The sequence below is a fragment of the Serinus canaria genome, chromosome W (genome assembly GCF_022539315.1).
Source record: "Serinus canaria isolate serCan28SL12 chromosome W, serCan2020, whole genome shotgun sequence".
NCBI lineage: Eukaryota > Metazoa > Chordata > Aves > Passeriformes > Fringillidae > Serinus > Serinus canaria.
Genome location: NC_066342.1, coordinates 9,112,089 through 9,125,332, shown reverse-complemented (window position 1 = coordinate 9,125,332; position 13,244 = coordinate 9,112,089).

Sequence of the window (13,244 nt, the reverse complement as noted above, 5' to 3'; positions counted from 1 at the left end):
GTCCCGTACCGGCGCCGCGGCGGCTAAACCGGTGGCTGCAGCCCCTCCCGTGCCTGCCGCCGCTCCAGCCCAGTCTCCCGTTAGCGCCGCCCCTGTCCGCCGGGGCGGCAGCCACCCCAGCCCAGCTTACGAGCTCCCAGCGGATGCACGCCGCGGTCCAGCCGCCGACTAGCCCACCGCTCGCCATGGCCCCCCCGCAGCAGATTCCTGCCGCCTCCATGCCGCTCCTCCTGCCTCCCGCCACCCAAGGATCATCTCCTGCTGACGAGGCTGCCCCGCCGCCGCCCGTGGTCGCCTTCCCGCTCCTGCCGCCTCCGCTCGCCACCGCGGCCCCTGGCCAAGCCGTGCCTTCCCCACCGCAGCCTCCCGCTTCCGAGCTGCTGCATGGCGCGGCTCCGCCGCCTACTGCAACCACTGACGGCCCATCGTTCCCTTCCACGACCGCAGTCGCAGCCCCGTCTCCCGTTTCCGCCGCTCCGCCACCTCCCGCACTCCCTGGTCCGCACGCCACCGCCATCATGACTCCCAACGCTGACCTAGTGACGCAACCTACGCTTGCGCAGTTGCTACAACACCCGCACCAGCAATATCACCCCGCGCCGCCTCATCCAAGCACAGCGCTGCTTCCGGGATCAGCCGCACGCAACATTTCCATCTCCACGGCCCCGCCGCCGCCGGATCTACAGACGGCACCACAGCAGCTTGAGCCTGCAGCACCTTGCTTGTATCCTTCCGCGTCGCTCCCTCTGCCGGACCTTGAGGACGCGGGCACAGCCACATCACTGAGAGACCCCCACCGCAGCGCGCAACCCTGCACAACCGATGCCTGATATGCCTCCGCTGCCACGTCCTGCACCTCCGCCGCCTGCCTCCCTGCCTCCGCCGCCGCATCCCGCAGCCGAACAAAGCAGCACCGCATCACGACCGCATCTCCTCGAACACCCAACTCCGTTTTCGCCTTCTACTCTCCCAGCACCGAGTGGCACTACCTTGTATCACGATTCGTGCGCACAGCCACATCCATGCACACAAACCGTGCAACGAGGAGGGGGAGGGTGGAATATGACAGCTGCTTTAATAAATCCAGGACAGACAGAAAATTATTTTGCCCCTGGAAATGTCAACCCTCTGATGGGTTCACAAAAGAATTTCGAAAAGAACCGTTCCCAAATAGCTCCAAAGTCCCCCCAGTGTTTGGGACAGATTTCTCAACCCAAAATGAGACACTAAACCCTGAAAATCCGCTAGCATTAATCCAAAAATTAGAAAACTCACAAAAATCTTTTGATAATTTTCAACTAACAGACTGGCATGAAGTCAGACGCCAGATTTGCAAAGAAGAAAGTTTAAATCCTTTAGCTATGCCTGTGCTATTCAGCCAGCAAGCTGGTGGTCCTAGAACATGGGTGGCTATCCCACCTCATGAGATAAAAGAATTGCGAAAAGCAATAAGGGATAGTGGTATCTGCTCCCCATATTTTAAGCAACTGCTTAAAAGTACCCTGGAAGGACATACACTCACACCAAATGACTGTAAGAATCTCGCTAGTATAATTCTCACAGACTCACAATATATGCTATGGGAACTCAAATGGAAAAGACTGCTTACAGGAGTACTAGCCACTTATAGACAAAGTACTGATGCAGACCTTCGTACCCTTGTCATGTCTAAGCTGACTGGTGACCCCCCTGATGATCAGAATGATAATCAAGTGAATTTACCCAAAACAGCGTTAGATGACATTAAAAAGATGGCTCGTAGAGCCTTTTTGCAAATTCATCCTGCAGGAAGTTTTGAAAAAGCCTATAATCTCATTAGCCAAGAGTTGTCCGAACCATTTACCACATTTGTGGACCGGGTAATCCAAGCAGCAGAAAGGCAATGTGGTGATGATATAGCTCGCCCAATAATGATACGGGACATTGTTGAAAATAATGCCAATGCAGAATGTAAAAGAGTTATCAAAGCCCTAGGAAAAGAAAAACCCACAGTGCCTGAAATGATTGATGCCTGTAATAAAATTGGAAGTCCACAGCAAGTGGCAACTATTCAGGCAAATGAACTTGGAAAAACTCTAGGAGAAAAAATTGAAAGGGCTCTTACAGCTCAAACAGCGCAAGCAGCTGCACAGGCAGCACAAGCAGAAGCACGGGACCAAAAACTTACTGAAATCCTAGCTGCCTTGCATCTCAACTCTCGGCAACAAGGCAACACTATGGCTGTTATGCAGGCTGCTGTAACTTCAGGACCTTGCAACTTCTGTAAACAGCCTGGCCATTTCAGGAGGAATTGCCCAGAAGTCAAAAGGGGTGCACAAGCACTGAGTTACTGTTCTGCCTGCAAGAAAGGAGCTTGAATATTCTAATAGTAATAATTGTAGTTTTAGTAGCAGTACCCTGTATACTTCAGTGTGTGCAAAAAATTACGAGTAAGACAGTATCAAGTATTTTAGTTGTTCATCAGAACGGGGGAGATGTTGGGGAAGATGAAACAGGAAAGCCTTACAAATATGATTGCCTGGCAAAAGATTTTGAGAATATAGAAACTATAAGCGAGATTGAAATGAAAGCAAGCTTTGACATCCCTTAGTTACTGAACAACGGGAAAACAATGGTGTGGCCGGATGAAGGTAATCCCCTCTTGATGAAACAATACCCTCTGCAAGCAGGCAGGTCCAAGGGTCAGAGCAGACCCTGCCAGCTTGGCAGAAGGGGTCCGAAGAGTAGATTTAGGGTTTAAAATGTACCACAATATGGTAATGTAGTGATTCTTATAGGCTGTATGTAAATGCTATAAGATTTGTATGCTCTACTAGATTGGTTAGCAAGAATCAGAATATTCAACACAGAAGATGATTTATTGTATTGTAACGAGAACTTCGCTCTCTTGCTCTCTTGCTTTTGCTCTTGCTCTTACTTTTCTATGCTCTTAGCTCTCGCCTTTTTACGTTATTACCCTCTCATCCTCTCTCTTCTCTCGGGCCTGCTCCGAGCTGCAGCTGGCAGCTCCCAGCAGGGCCCTGTACCCACGCCCTTTGCAATAAACCGCTAGTTCCACGACTTGGCTTCAGAGATCTCTCGTCTCCGTCCGTCCCGGCCGTGCAACCCCCAGTCTCGCCTACAAGATCATTAACAAAAATAGAATTTTGAAAAACCACCAGAGACAAGGCAGCGTCAACCCCAGGTGTTGGCGCTGGGTGAACCAAGATCTGACCGACAAAGTGTCAGCGTCTCCCCAGTGGTTCACCCTGACTGCTTCATGCAGCTAGCTTATATACAGTTTATTCTGACTGAGGCACAAATGACCAAATGCTCCTTTGTGTCCCTTCACATGTAGAACTGGGGCCATACATATGCAGAAATATACAGAAGTCAGTCCAGGTGTCTGGATGGTTGTCTGAACTCTTTGGAAGAGCCTGCATTCACATGTAGCCGGTGCTTGAGTATGGTAGATGCAATCTTCCCAGGTGCAGGTCCTTGTGAGTGGCTTAGACATTCCAGGGAAGTCAGCAATCATGGCCCGGGAAGGTTTCATTCATACGTTAACAGACGATATTATCTTAACGTTGTCCAGGAATGAATTGAATAGAAATAAGACTCTGCTCCCAGCCAGGGTGGTCAAAGACATAACTTGGAATTTACAATATTTTATACACATATATAGCATGAATTATGTCTACCATATACTACACTGACAAATTGGGAATTCATCCAGGATACTTCCACCAGCTGGGGGTGGTGGGCAGTGAGTGGAGCTGAAGGCATGTCTCACTCAGTTTTGGTGATCAGCTCCCCTTGGTGGCGGCTGGCACTGGGTGATTGATTGGGTTCCCGAGACTGTCCAGGAGACAGATGAGTGGCAGACCGGGGGGTCCGTGAAGAGTCTGCAGGAAAGGACCACTGAAAATCTCACTGGTGAGTACATTGGGAACTTTGGGGAGTAAACCTGAAAGGGCACCCATGGAGGGTAGCACAGGTAAAGCTGGGAAGGGGTCCCAGCAAAAGGGATGATGATCCCAAAATGTCTCTGAAGAGTCCCTTGGGAGAATTTTGAGTTGGTTTGCACATTCTTACAGAGGTAATTAAGGACGTGGATGCCCAAGGGGAGCAGTAAGTGAAAATCAAGAAGGGGTCTCGACAATCCATGCCGGGGGGGACAATAAGGGGAGTCTAGAAGGGGTCTTGGCAACAAGGGACGGATGGATAGTGTTGGTATGTTGGGAAAGGATTGGTTGAAGGGGAGTGTGGGGAAATATGGTTAATGCAAGGAGCAGCAGGACTGGGCATGGAGGTGTGTGACTGGGAGCACGGGCTGGGGGCCTGTAGGGAGGTGTGGGGCTGGGCTGGGGCTGTGGGACAGCTACAGGCTCAGTGCCAGGCAGTCCCTGACCCTGCTGCCTTCCCAGGCAGGGAGGCCCCCGGTCCCCATGGGGCTCTGGGACACCCTGGGTGCATGTGATGCTGCTGGCTGTGCCCACCAGGTGTTCTGGGGGGGCTGTGTTTGGACACTGTGGCAGAATGGGGACTGACTCTAGTATATGGTGTGTGGCAAGGAAGGTGAGCACAAGGAGGAGGAGGAAGGAATATCTAGGAAATGCAGATTGTACCTGGAAAGATTAGGATTTTCTTTTAAGGATTTTGTTGGGTCACTGGAGAAACAAATTATTTTGAGCTGTTGGAGAATGAGTACCCACAGGCAGTAGCAGGCAGATTAGAGGAAGGGCAGAATAAGCCCCTGGATTAACTGGTTAGAAAGATACAGCAAGTGTATGTAACAAGGGATGAGGAAAAGGCAAAAGTGACAGCAGAGTTATTACAGCCCTGGAGAAATAAACTGCAGGGCCCTAGGGAGCTCCTGGGACAGAGGGGACGGGGTTGGCCACAAGGAAGTGTCAGAGGCATTCCCTCCTCAGCAGGGGAGAGCCAACCCAAACAGCGGTAGGGAAAGAATCAGTGTGCTATCTGCAGGGCAGAGGAACACTGGAAGAGGGAATGTCCACAAAAAACGGCTGGATCCTCAGGAGGAAGAAGTCCAGAGTATTGATTGCACTGAGCTAGGGGTGACTATTGGGGATATTTCTCCTCAGAGACACCTTTGGCTCACAGGCAGTTGCTGTTAGGCACTCGGAATGAGCCCATGCAAAGCAGAAACTCAGTTTACCTCTAGTGGAAAAAGTTCAGGCGATGGTGAAGAGAAAGAGAGCGGGTTCTGCTGGAGGGTTAAATCCAGAGTTTATTCCAGGGTGGTACAGTTCTGAATTTCAGTAACAGCTCCAACAGACCCCAACCACATGGCTTCAACACCTTTTAAGCTCACCAGGAGGTGGGAGGGAGAAGATATGTGAGCCACCAACCAGGTGGGAGGGGGAGGGTCTCAGGGGACAATGACACCTGGACAGGCCAATGACTCCAGGTCTGAAAAGCATCTTTTGAACTTCTGCCAATCACATGATGCCCTTGCTGGAATGTGGAACTTGACAGACAGCAATTGGGAATAGGGCAGGGGGCAGGCAAGGAGGAAGTAGTCACAGCTGAGGGACAGGATCTAGCTTTACACCACAACATCTCCTCCTAGTTTTGTTTAAAAAGAAGAGGACTGAGTTTGTGGTGCAGAAATTTTGCCAAACCATGGTTGGTAAATTGGCTCCTCCTCTCCCGGAGAGTCAGTGTTTTCTACTGAGGCTTCTATGTCATCTATTGGAGCACTAAGGGCTTCTAAATGGTACACTTCAGGAGGGGGAGGTGAGCTTGAAATCAACTTGAGAACCATGCGTTTGATCAAACTAAAAACAAGGCTAACAACTACAATAACAATAATTAAAATAAACAGTACTAAAAACAAAGTTTTCAGAATAGATCCCAGCCAGCCCGAGAGTCCCCAGCCTTTGAACAATCCACTGAGCCAGTCGTCAGTTTCTATCTTGATGTCGTTCACCATGGTTTTCATCTTGTCGATCGTGGCATGGACGTTCTCTGCTTTTGATGAAAAGTTAAGGCAGCAGAGGCCTTCAAATTCTTCACAGCGATGGTTGTGCAGAAGGAGCAGATAGTCTATGGCTGCCCTTTTCTGAATGGTGGCTTGCCTGGTAATTTCATCGTCCGATAAGAGGTCACTCAGGGCAGTAGAAGTGAGATTTGCCTGTTTTGCAACCCAGCATTCCAATCGGCCTAATTCTCCCATGCTTTTTGCTGCCGAGATCCACAGCAGGAGGACTGTAATTGCAGCGGCCTTAAGTCTGGACCAGTGAACAATTTCTGAATTACAGTCAGGGTCTAATTGCCTTAGGTCTCTTTTTTGGATAGCCAATGTATGTGTGTTGTTTTTTCTTTGCCAATGTATTAGGTTTGTTCGATTTGGGGTTAACAGGCTCAGCTTACCAAAGGTGCATGGACCTCCGAGCAGACGAGGAGGGAGACATGCCCATGCTCTGTCTCCACATATTAAAAACACACCTCTTGGGAGTTCACGAGGCTTATAATCACCACTAGATGAGTGCATGACTAGGACTGAATTTTCACACCAGTGTTTGTCTGTGTAGTGTGGGTTGCTAGGATCAGGATAAGTGTTTCGTTTAGTTTCATGATATGGTAAGTGGGAATAGAATTTAAAGTGAACGCAAAAGGTTGCATTCATGGAGCCTAAGAGATGGAACTCTTGTGGCTCCCTTTTTGGCACTGGTAACGTTGTCGCCCACTCCTGCCAAAACACTAAGGGATTGTCAGCAGGGTAGCGGCCAGGAGAAGGTGCGAGTGAGTTAACTTCATTTAAAGCATTCCACATTTCATTTGGGAACTCTGAGGATTTGAAGGGAACTCCCACCAGGCAAGTTGACAAGGGGTCAGAGGCTGTTGCTGTGGAGAGACAAATGTGATCTTGTCCAAGGGCTTTGGCCAAGGTGGTCCATACGTTCGCTTTGGGCTGAGGGACTATCCAGGAGATCACTGGAGAAATGATCGCAAGTAGGACGAGGAGCAGGCTCGGTCTCATGGCATCTCAAGACTGCACACGAACTGCAGGATCTAAGCCGGTAAAAGGAAACTTTAACATATATTACAAACTATTCCAGATAGGAGGCTTAAATGGAATTTCTTCCAGAGAATGCACACGGCGTTTTCTTCTCCAGGCAGCATTAGCAACCTGGGGTGCTTCAGTAGATTTTTCTGAGACTTTGGGAACATAGGGCTTTACCCATTTGGAAGGAACCCACTTTAAACCAGAGGGAGTGAACACACAGGCATATCCATGACCCCAAGTAACTAATTTGTAATGTCCCACAGTTTTCCAGGTCTCAGGGTCCTTTACTAAAACCAGAGGCTTTTCCTTCATCAGCATGTGACTGCTCCCCCCAAAATGGCATAGGATGGGCGGATTTAAGCTGTCAAAGGAACAATTCAGAAAATTGATTGTGAACAGTGCCCTGGACAACCAGATGTGGGGAAGTTCTACTTTCAGAACCTGATGTTGCTGGTCTAGGACTCTCTTGATATCACGGTGAGTCCTTTCTACTATGGCTTGACCAGTAGGGTAGTAGGGGATGCCAGTTTTGTGCCCTACTCCCCATTGGTGCAGGAAGCTCCCGAATTCCTTGGATTTGTAAACAGGTCCATTATCAGCTTTCAACACCTTGGGGATGCCCATGAAAGAAAAGGCTTGTAAGAGGCACTTAATGGCATTGATAGATGATTCTCCTGTGTGGGCAGAAGCATAGACGGCTCCAGAAAAGGTATCTACACTAACGTGAACGTATTTCTGCTGTCCAAATGACTGTATATGTGTAACATCTGTTTGCCACAGTTCACAACTGTTCAATCCCCTTGGGTTTGCTCCTGTACTCAATGTAGGGAGTGCATGTTGTTGGCAATTTGGGCATGTGTCTACAATCACTTTGGCCTGTTCTCGAGGGATGCGAAACTGACGAACCAGGCCAGGGGCATTTTGGTGGAAAAGCTGGTGGCTGATTTTTGCCTGTTCAAAAACATTTGGGAGAGTGGCCATATCTGCAGGCGCAGAAAGAGCATCTGCCCTTCTGTTGCCCTCAGTGATAAACCCTGGCAAGTCACTGTGTGACCTGACGTGCATCACATAAAATGGTTGCTCTCGGTGGGTGACTAACTTTACAAGTTTTGAGAGTAATTCGAAAAGTGCGATGTTAGAGACCTCTTGCAGTATTGCTTGATCTGCCCTGGATACTACTCCTGCCACATATGCAGAATCTGTAATCAAATTGAATGGTTCTGAGAATTTTTCAAAAGCTCTAACAACTGCAGCCAATTCTGCAACTTGAGGTGAACCTTCCACCTTAGCAATGTCTGTCTCCCACTGCTGGGTTTGAGGATCTTTCCAAGTCATAACAGTCTTGTGAGACCTCCCGGATGCATCTGTAAAGACATTCAGAGCCTTTTTTAAAGGTCTCCTACTTAGAGCACCTCTCAATTTCAGAGTGAATTGAGCATCTTGTTCGAACATCTTGTGGGCAGGCCTCTGGACAGAAATTTGTCCTGAATAGGAATCCAGAGCAAGTTGCAGCACTACATTTTCTTGAAACAATTGTTCTAATATTTGCATAGTATTTTGGCCCGATTTTAACTCAATTGGAATGTAAATGCACTCAAAGTCACATCCTGCTAGCTCCCTGATTCGGGTCCTTGCTTTCCGGATCAGTTCTGCTACCAGCTCTTGAGGCTTTGTCATTCTCTTGGACCTTTTGTGACTGAAGAAAACTCATTCTATGATCAAGAGAGGGTCCCTCTGGTCTTGGTCCTCTTTTGGTTTATCTTTTGCCTTAGGTGTTTGTTCTTCCTCCCACTGGAAAATTATTCCATGGAGGTATGGCAACTTACCTAAGATGATAAAATTTAATGGCAGGTCAGGCTGACATCGGTGGGCCTGTCTTGTGGACATGGCAATCTGAACCTTTTCTAGAGCTTTCCGTGCCTCTGGAGTAACAGACCTAGGAGCACCCAGGTCCCCTCCCCCTTTCAATAAATCGAAAAGAGGGGCAAGGTCTTCATTTGTCAGACCTAGCCATGGCCTTACCCAGTTTAAAGACCCACACAACTTGTGGACATCCGCAAGGGTCTTGATTTTTGGATTGATTTCTAGTTTTTGAGGAACAATGGTCCTATTTCCAATTTTTGGGCCCAAATATTTCCAAGGTGGCGTCTTTTGAATTTTCTGTTCTTGGAGCTCAAACCCTGCAACAATCAATGCATCGATTGTTAGGTCAAGTGCATGTGTGAGTAGATCATCATTGGGGGCACACACAAAGATATCATCCATATAATGATAGATGATGGCCTTTTCTGCGGCTGCAAGCACTGGGGAAAGCAGGGAAGAGACATACTGTTGGCAGATTGCTGGCGGGACTTTCAGTCCTTGAGGAAGAACAGTCCAATGGTACCTTTCCATAGGGGCTTCCATGTTGATGGTAGGGACTGAAAATGCGAAACACCGCGCGTCGTCAGGGTGTAAGGGAATTTGGAAAAAAACAATCTTTTATATCAATAACAGCTAATTTCCAATCTTGGGGAAGCATAGTTGGGGATGGCATACCAGGCTGGGGGGAACCCATATCTTCAATGACATTAATAATTTGTCGGAGGTCATGGAGGAGCCGCCATCTTTTTTTGTCAGCTTTCTGAATGAAAAAAACGGGAGAGTTCCACGGGGACATGGTCTCCACAATGTGACCCTTTTTTAATTGCTCTTCTACCAGCTCCTCGAGCGCCTTAATTTTTTGTTTACTGAGCGGCCATTGTTTCACCTCAACTGGTTCGTCTGTTTTCCACTTCAGTTTATGGGCGGGGTGCTGTTCAATGACCGCTGTACAAAAATCCTGTGGGGAGTCTGGAATATCAATTGTGACACCCCACTGGGCCATTAAATCTCTCCCTAATAATGGTTCCGAATAATCTAACACAAATGGACGGATATTTGCCAATTGTCCGTTTGGCCCCTCAATTTGGATGACGCTCTTGGGTTGTCTCGCCAATTGCAGACCTCCTACACCTTGAACGTGACCGGCAACGTCTTGCAAAGGCCAATGTGCTGGCCAGTCTTGTACTGGGATCACTGTGCAGTCTGCACCCGTGTCTACAAGCATTTCAATACATTTAGACTCCTCACCCCCACTGACATTACACCAGATTTTGGGTTTATCTTTCCCAATAACTTGGACCCGGGCAACTGTGGGCCCTTGTTTCTCGGTGCCTTCAGGTAAACACGGCACAGGGATAGCTTGAGCAACAATTTGTCCTTTGGGAAGAAACAGGGGTGGGTGAAAAAAGTGCAGCCCGAGAATGAATTGCTCAGGATATGACTTTGTCATTCCTGGAGCAATTTCAATCTCTTGTGGTGTGTGATTGGTGTCCCCAATGACGATGTACTTACAGCACATTCGGTGCCAGGTACTCTCCTGTTCTGGATTGACAGAGACAAAATGCCAGTTAGTGTCTTTCAGGTGGAGTGATTCTGTCAGCTGCAACCTGTAAGACTCATTGACAGAAGATGTGGTTAACACGGGTTCACTTAAGTCACGACAAAGGTCATTTGGACTAGTAGACAATGGACTAGCAGACGTGGTCTTTGAAGAATCTGCTTCACTTACAGAAATAGTAACATCACCGCGCGCTTGGTTTATTTGGTTTCCCTCATTCTCTTGGCCTGCTCTTTTTGTGTCTGTGCGCCTGGCAGGCCAACGCTCCCTTTTCAGTTTTTTTGTTGTTGTTGACTCTCTGACAGCGTTTGCAGTTCTCTTCCCCTGCCATTTCTAAATTCATCAAATTGCTTTTTCAGGGGGCACTGGCTACTCCAGTGCCCAAGGTTGTTGCAAAGCAGGCATGGCTTTGTGGGGTTAACCATTGCTGGTCTTTGCTGCTTCCCAGGGTGCTGCTGTTCTGAGGGAATGGGAGCAGGGCTGGCAACGGCAACACGCTGAGGGAATCTTGATCTGGTGTCTTCAGCAACACTCATCAGAGGCACTTTCCTGTTACAGACTAGAAGCATATCTTTTAGTGTAGGGGGGGTTCTAGGGGAAGACTTAAAATTGCTTCTCGACACTGTTCATTTGCATTTGTAAATGCCATTTCCTCTAAAACTTCTTCCCTTGCATTTTCTTTTTTGACTTGTATTTCAATAGCCCTAGTTAACCTTTCTAAAAATTTCAAAAATGTTCTGATGGTAGCTGCTTGATCTTACTATAAGGCTCTAAAGGCCCCTCGGATTGGAGGGAAAAGAATGCTTTTTCAGCTGCCTCTTTCACTTTCTCGAGTGTTTCTACAGGAATTACAGTAGCTTGGATTGAGGGTAAAGACCATTGGCCCTCACTGGAGAGATGCTCAATGGTAATTGGCAAGCCATTGGTATCTTTCGCTGTGTTTGGATCAGCCTGCAAGCTTGGGAGGGCTTCTTTTAGCAGTTGTTTCCATGCTAATTCCCATAATTTGAATTCTGTAGAGGTCATGAGTCATGAGAAAAGCTGTTTTAAATCATGTGGGACTACTACAGTCCTGCTCAGTTCAGAATTTAAAAGGCCACGGAAATATGGACTGTGTGGGCCATACTCTTTATAAGATTTACAGATTTCCTTAATCAATTGTCATCCAAAAGAGCTCCAACTAGCAGCTGGGGCTGCTCCCCCTTGTGCTGCAGGCTGATATGTAACAGGAGCGAAGGACAAAGTTGGACCCTTAATTGGGTCTGCAAATTCTTGCCCTGTATCACTTGAATCAGAAGTGGGAGCACCGATACAGCTGTGGGGAGAAGCAGTGGGCGTGCCCTCACCATGGGAACCCGGGTAGGGGGTGGGGGAACAATGGGCACAGGGGGCGGGGACACCGTGGGAACAGGGGGCGGAGACACTGTGGGAACAGGGGGCAGGGATGCCAGGTGACGTCACATCGGCAGACCCCCCCTGGGAGGAGTAGAGGGGCGGAGCTGAGGGTACAGCAGGAAAGGAGGAGGGAAGGGAGGTGTCACGAGGAGCAGGAGGGGAGGGGGATGGGGGAGGAATTTTGGAATACTTAGGAGGATCTTGGGAAGAAGATGGCCAGGTATGGGAAGGTGCCACGTGGCATCCTCCATCTTGTGGACCCCCTAGGGCATGAGAGCCATTTAGGGGATCACTGGTCTCCGAAAAGCTAACATATGCTCTGGGTTTCAGAGCAGGATATGCAGGGTTTTGAGAAAGATTTCAAGCAGTGTGGCCAGGACTATGTGGAGAGAGAGACTCAGGCACTTCAAAATGCTCAGGAGGTCGAGTTTTCTGAGCATTTGCAGAATGTGTATGCTTTAAAACACTAAGTTTTGGGGTAAGAGGTTTATAAGTGGGAGGGGGAGAGACAGGGAGAGCAGGGGTACATTGTGATATAAACTGGGCAGGAGATTCTCCTCCTTTTAATGCCTTTATTAAAGTGATCCGCTCGAATTTGGGGGTTTCAGCAGATCCGCGGAGTTCTGCCGCCGCTCCCAGCAGTGAATCAGAGAGGAGGATTTGCAGCTCCGTCCTCAAGGGAGCAGGGCCGGAAGTCCAGTCCGCGTAAGACAGTGGGTCATAACCAGAGTTTCTCGATTTGTGTTTTCAGTCCAGCGGATCCTGGGTCTGACTGACATCGTTTGTAGTTAGGGCGAGGAGTGACCGAGTTTTTCAAGTGTCTCTGCCGGCTGCGGACCTCGGCCCTGCTGTCCAGACACCACTCTGACCTTTTAATTCTGTTTCGGCTCGTCTCTTTTGGGGTATTTTCCAGGATTTGGTAAAGGTCCTGTCCTAAGGTAGTCGGGGTTTGGGGGAAATTTGCATGTCTCCTGAGATGCAAATCTTCTACAATTGACAGTCAAATGACGATACTTAAGGATACTTAACTGGCGGTTACAACATTTCACTAACAAAGAACTCTAGGCCAACGGTCAACTCTCAGATCAACTCCAAAACTCCTCTGCTGCTCCTTCTCTTAGGAAAAAAAAACGGTAACCTTTTTTTTTTTGTTCATAACAGACCCCCCTTTTTTTCTTTGATCGAGCTTAAACCTAAGCTCGCATCAACCTTAATTTTTGTCTGTATTGATTATAAATTTCTTGAGCCCTTTGGTAATCATAGTTACTTAACTTTGTTACTCTCCTGGGTTTCTTCAGGTTGGCCTGAACGGCAGGTACCACTATTTTAAAGAAGCAGGGACATATGCACAGCAAAGAAAGCCATCCCTAAGTATACACACAGTGGGGAAAGTCGCTTTTTCCATAAATCTTT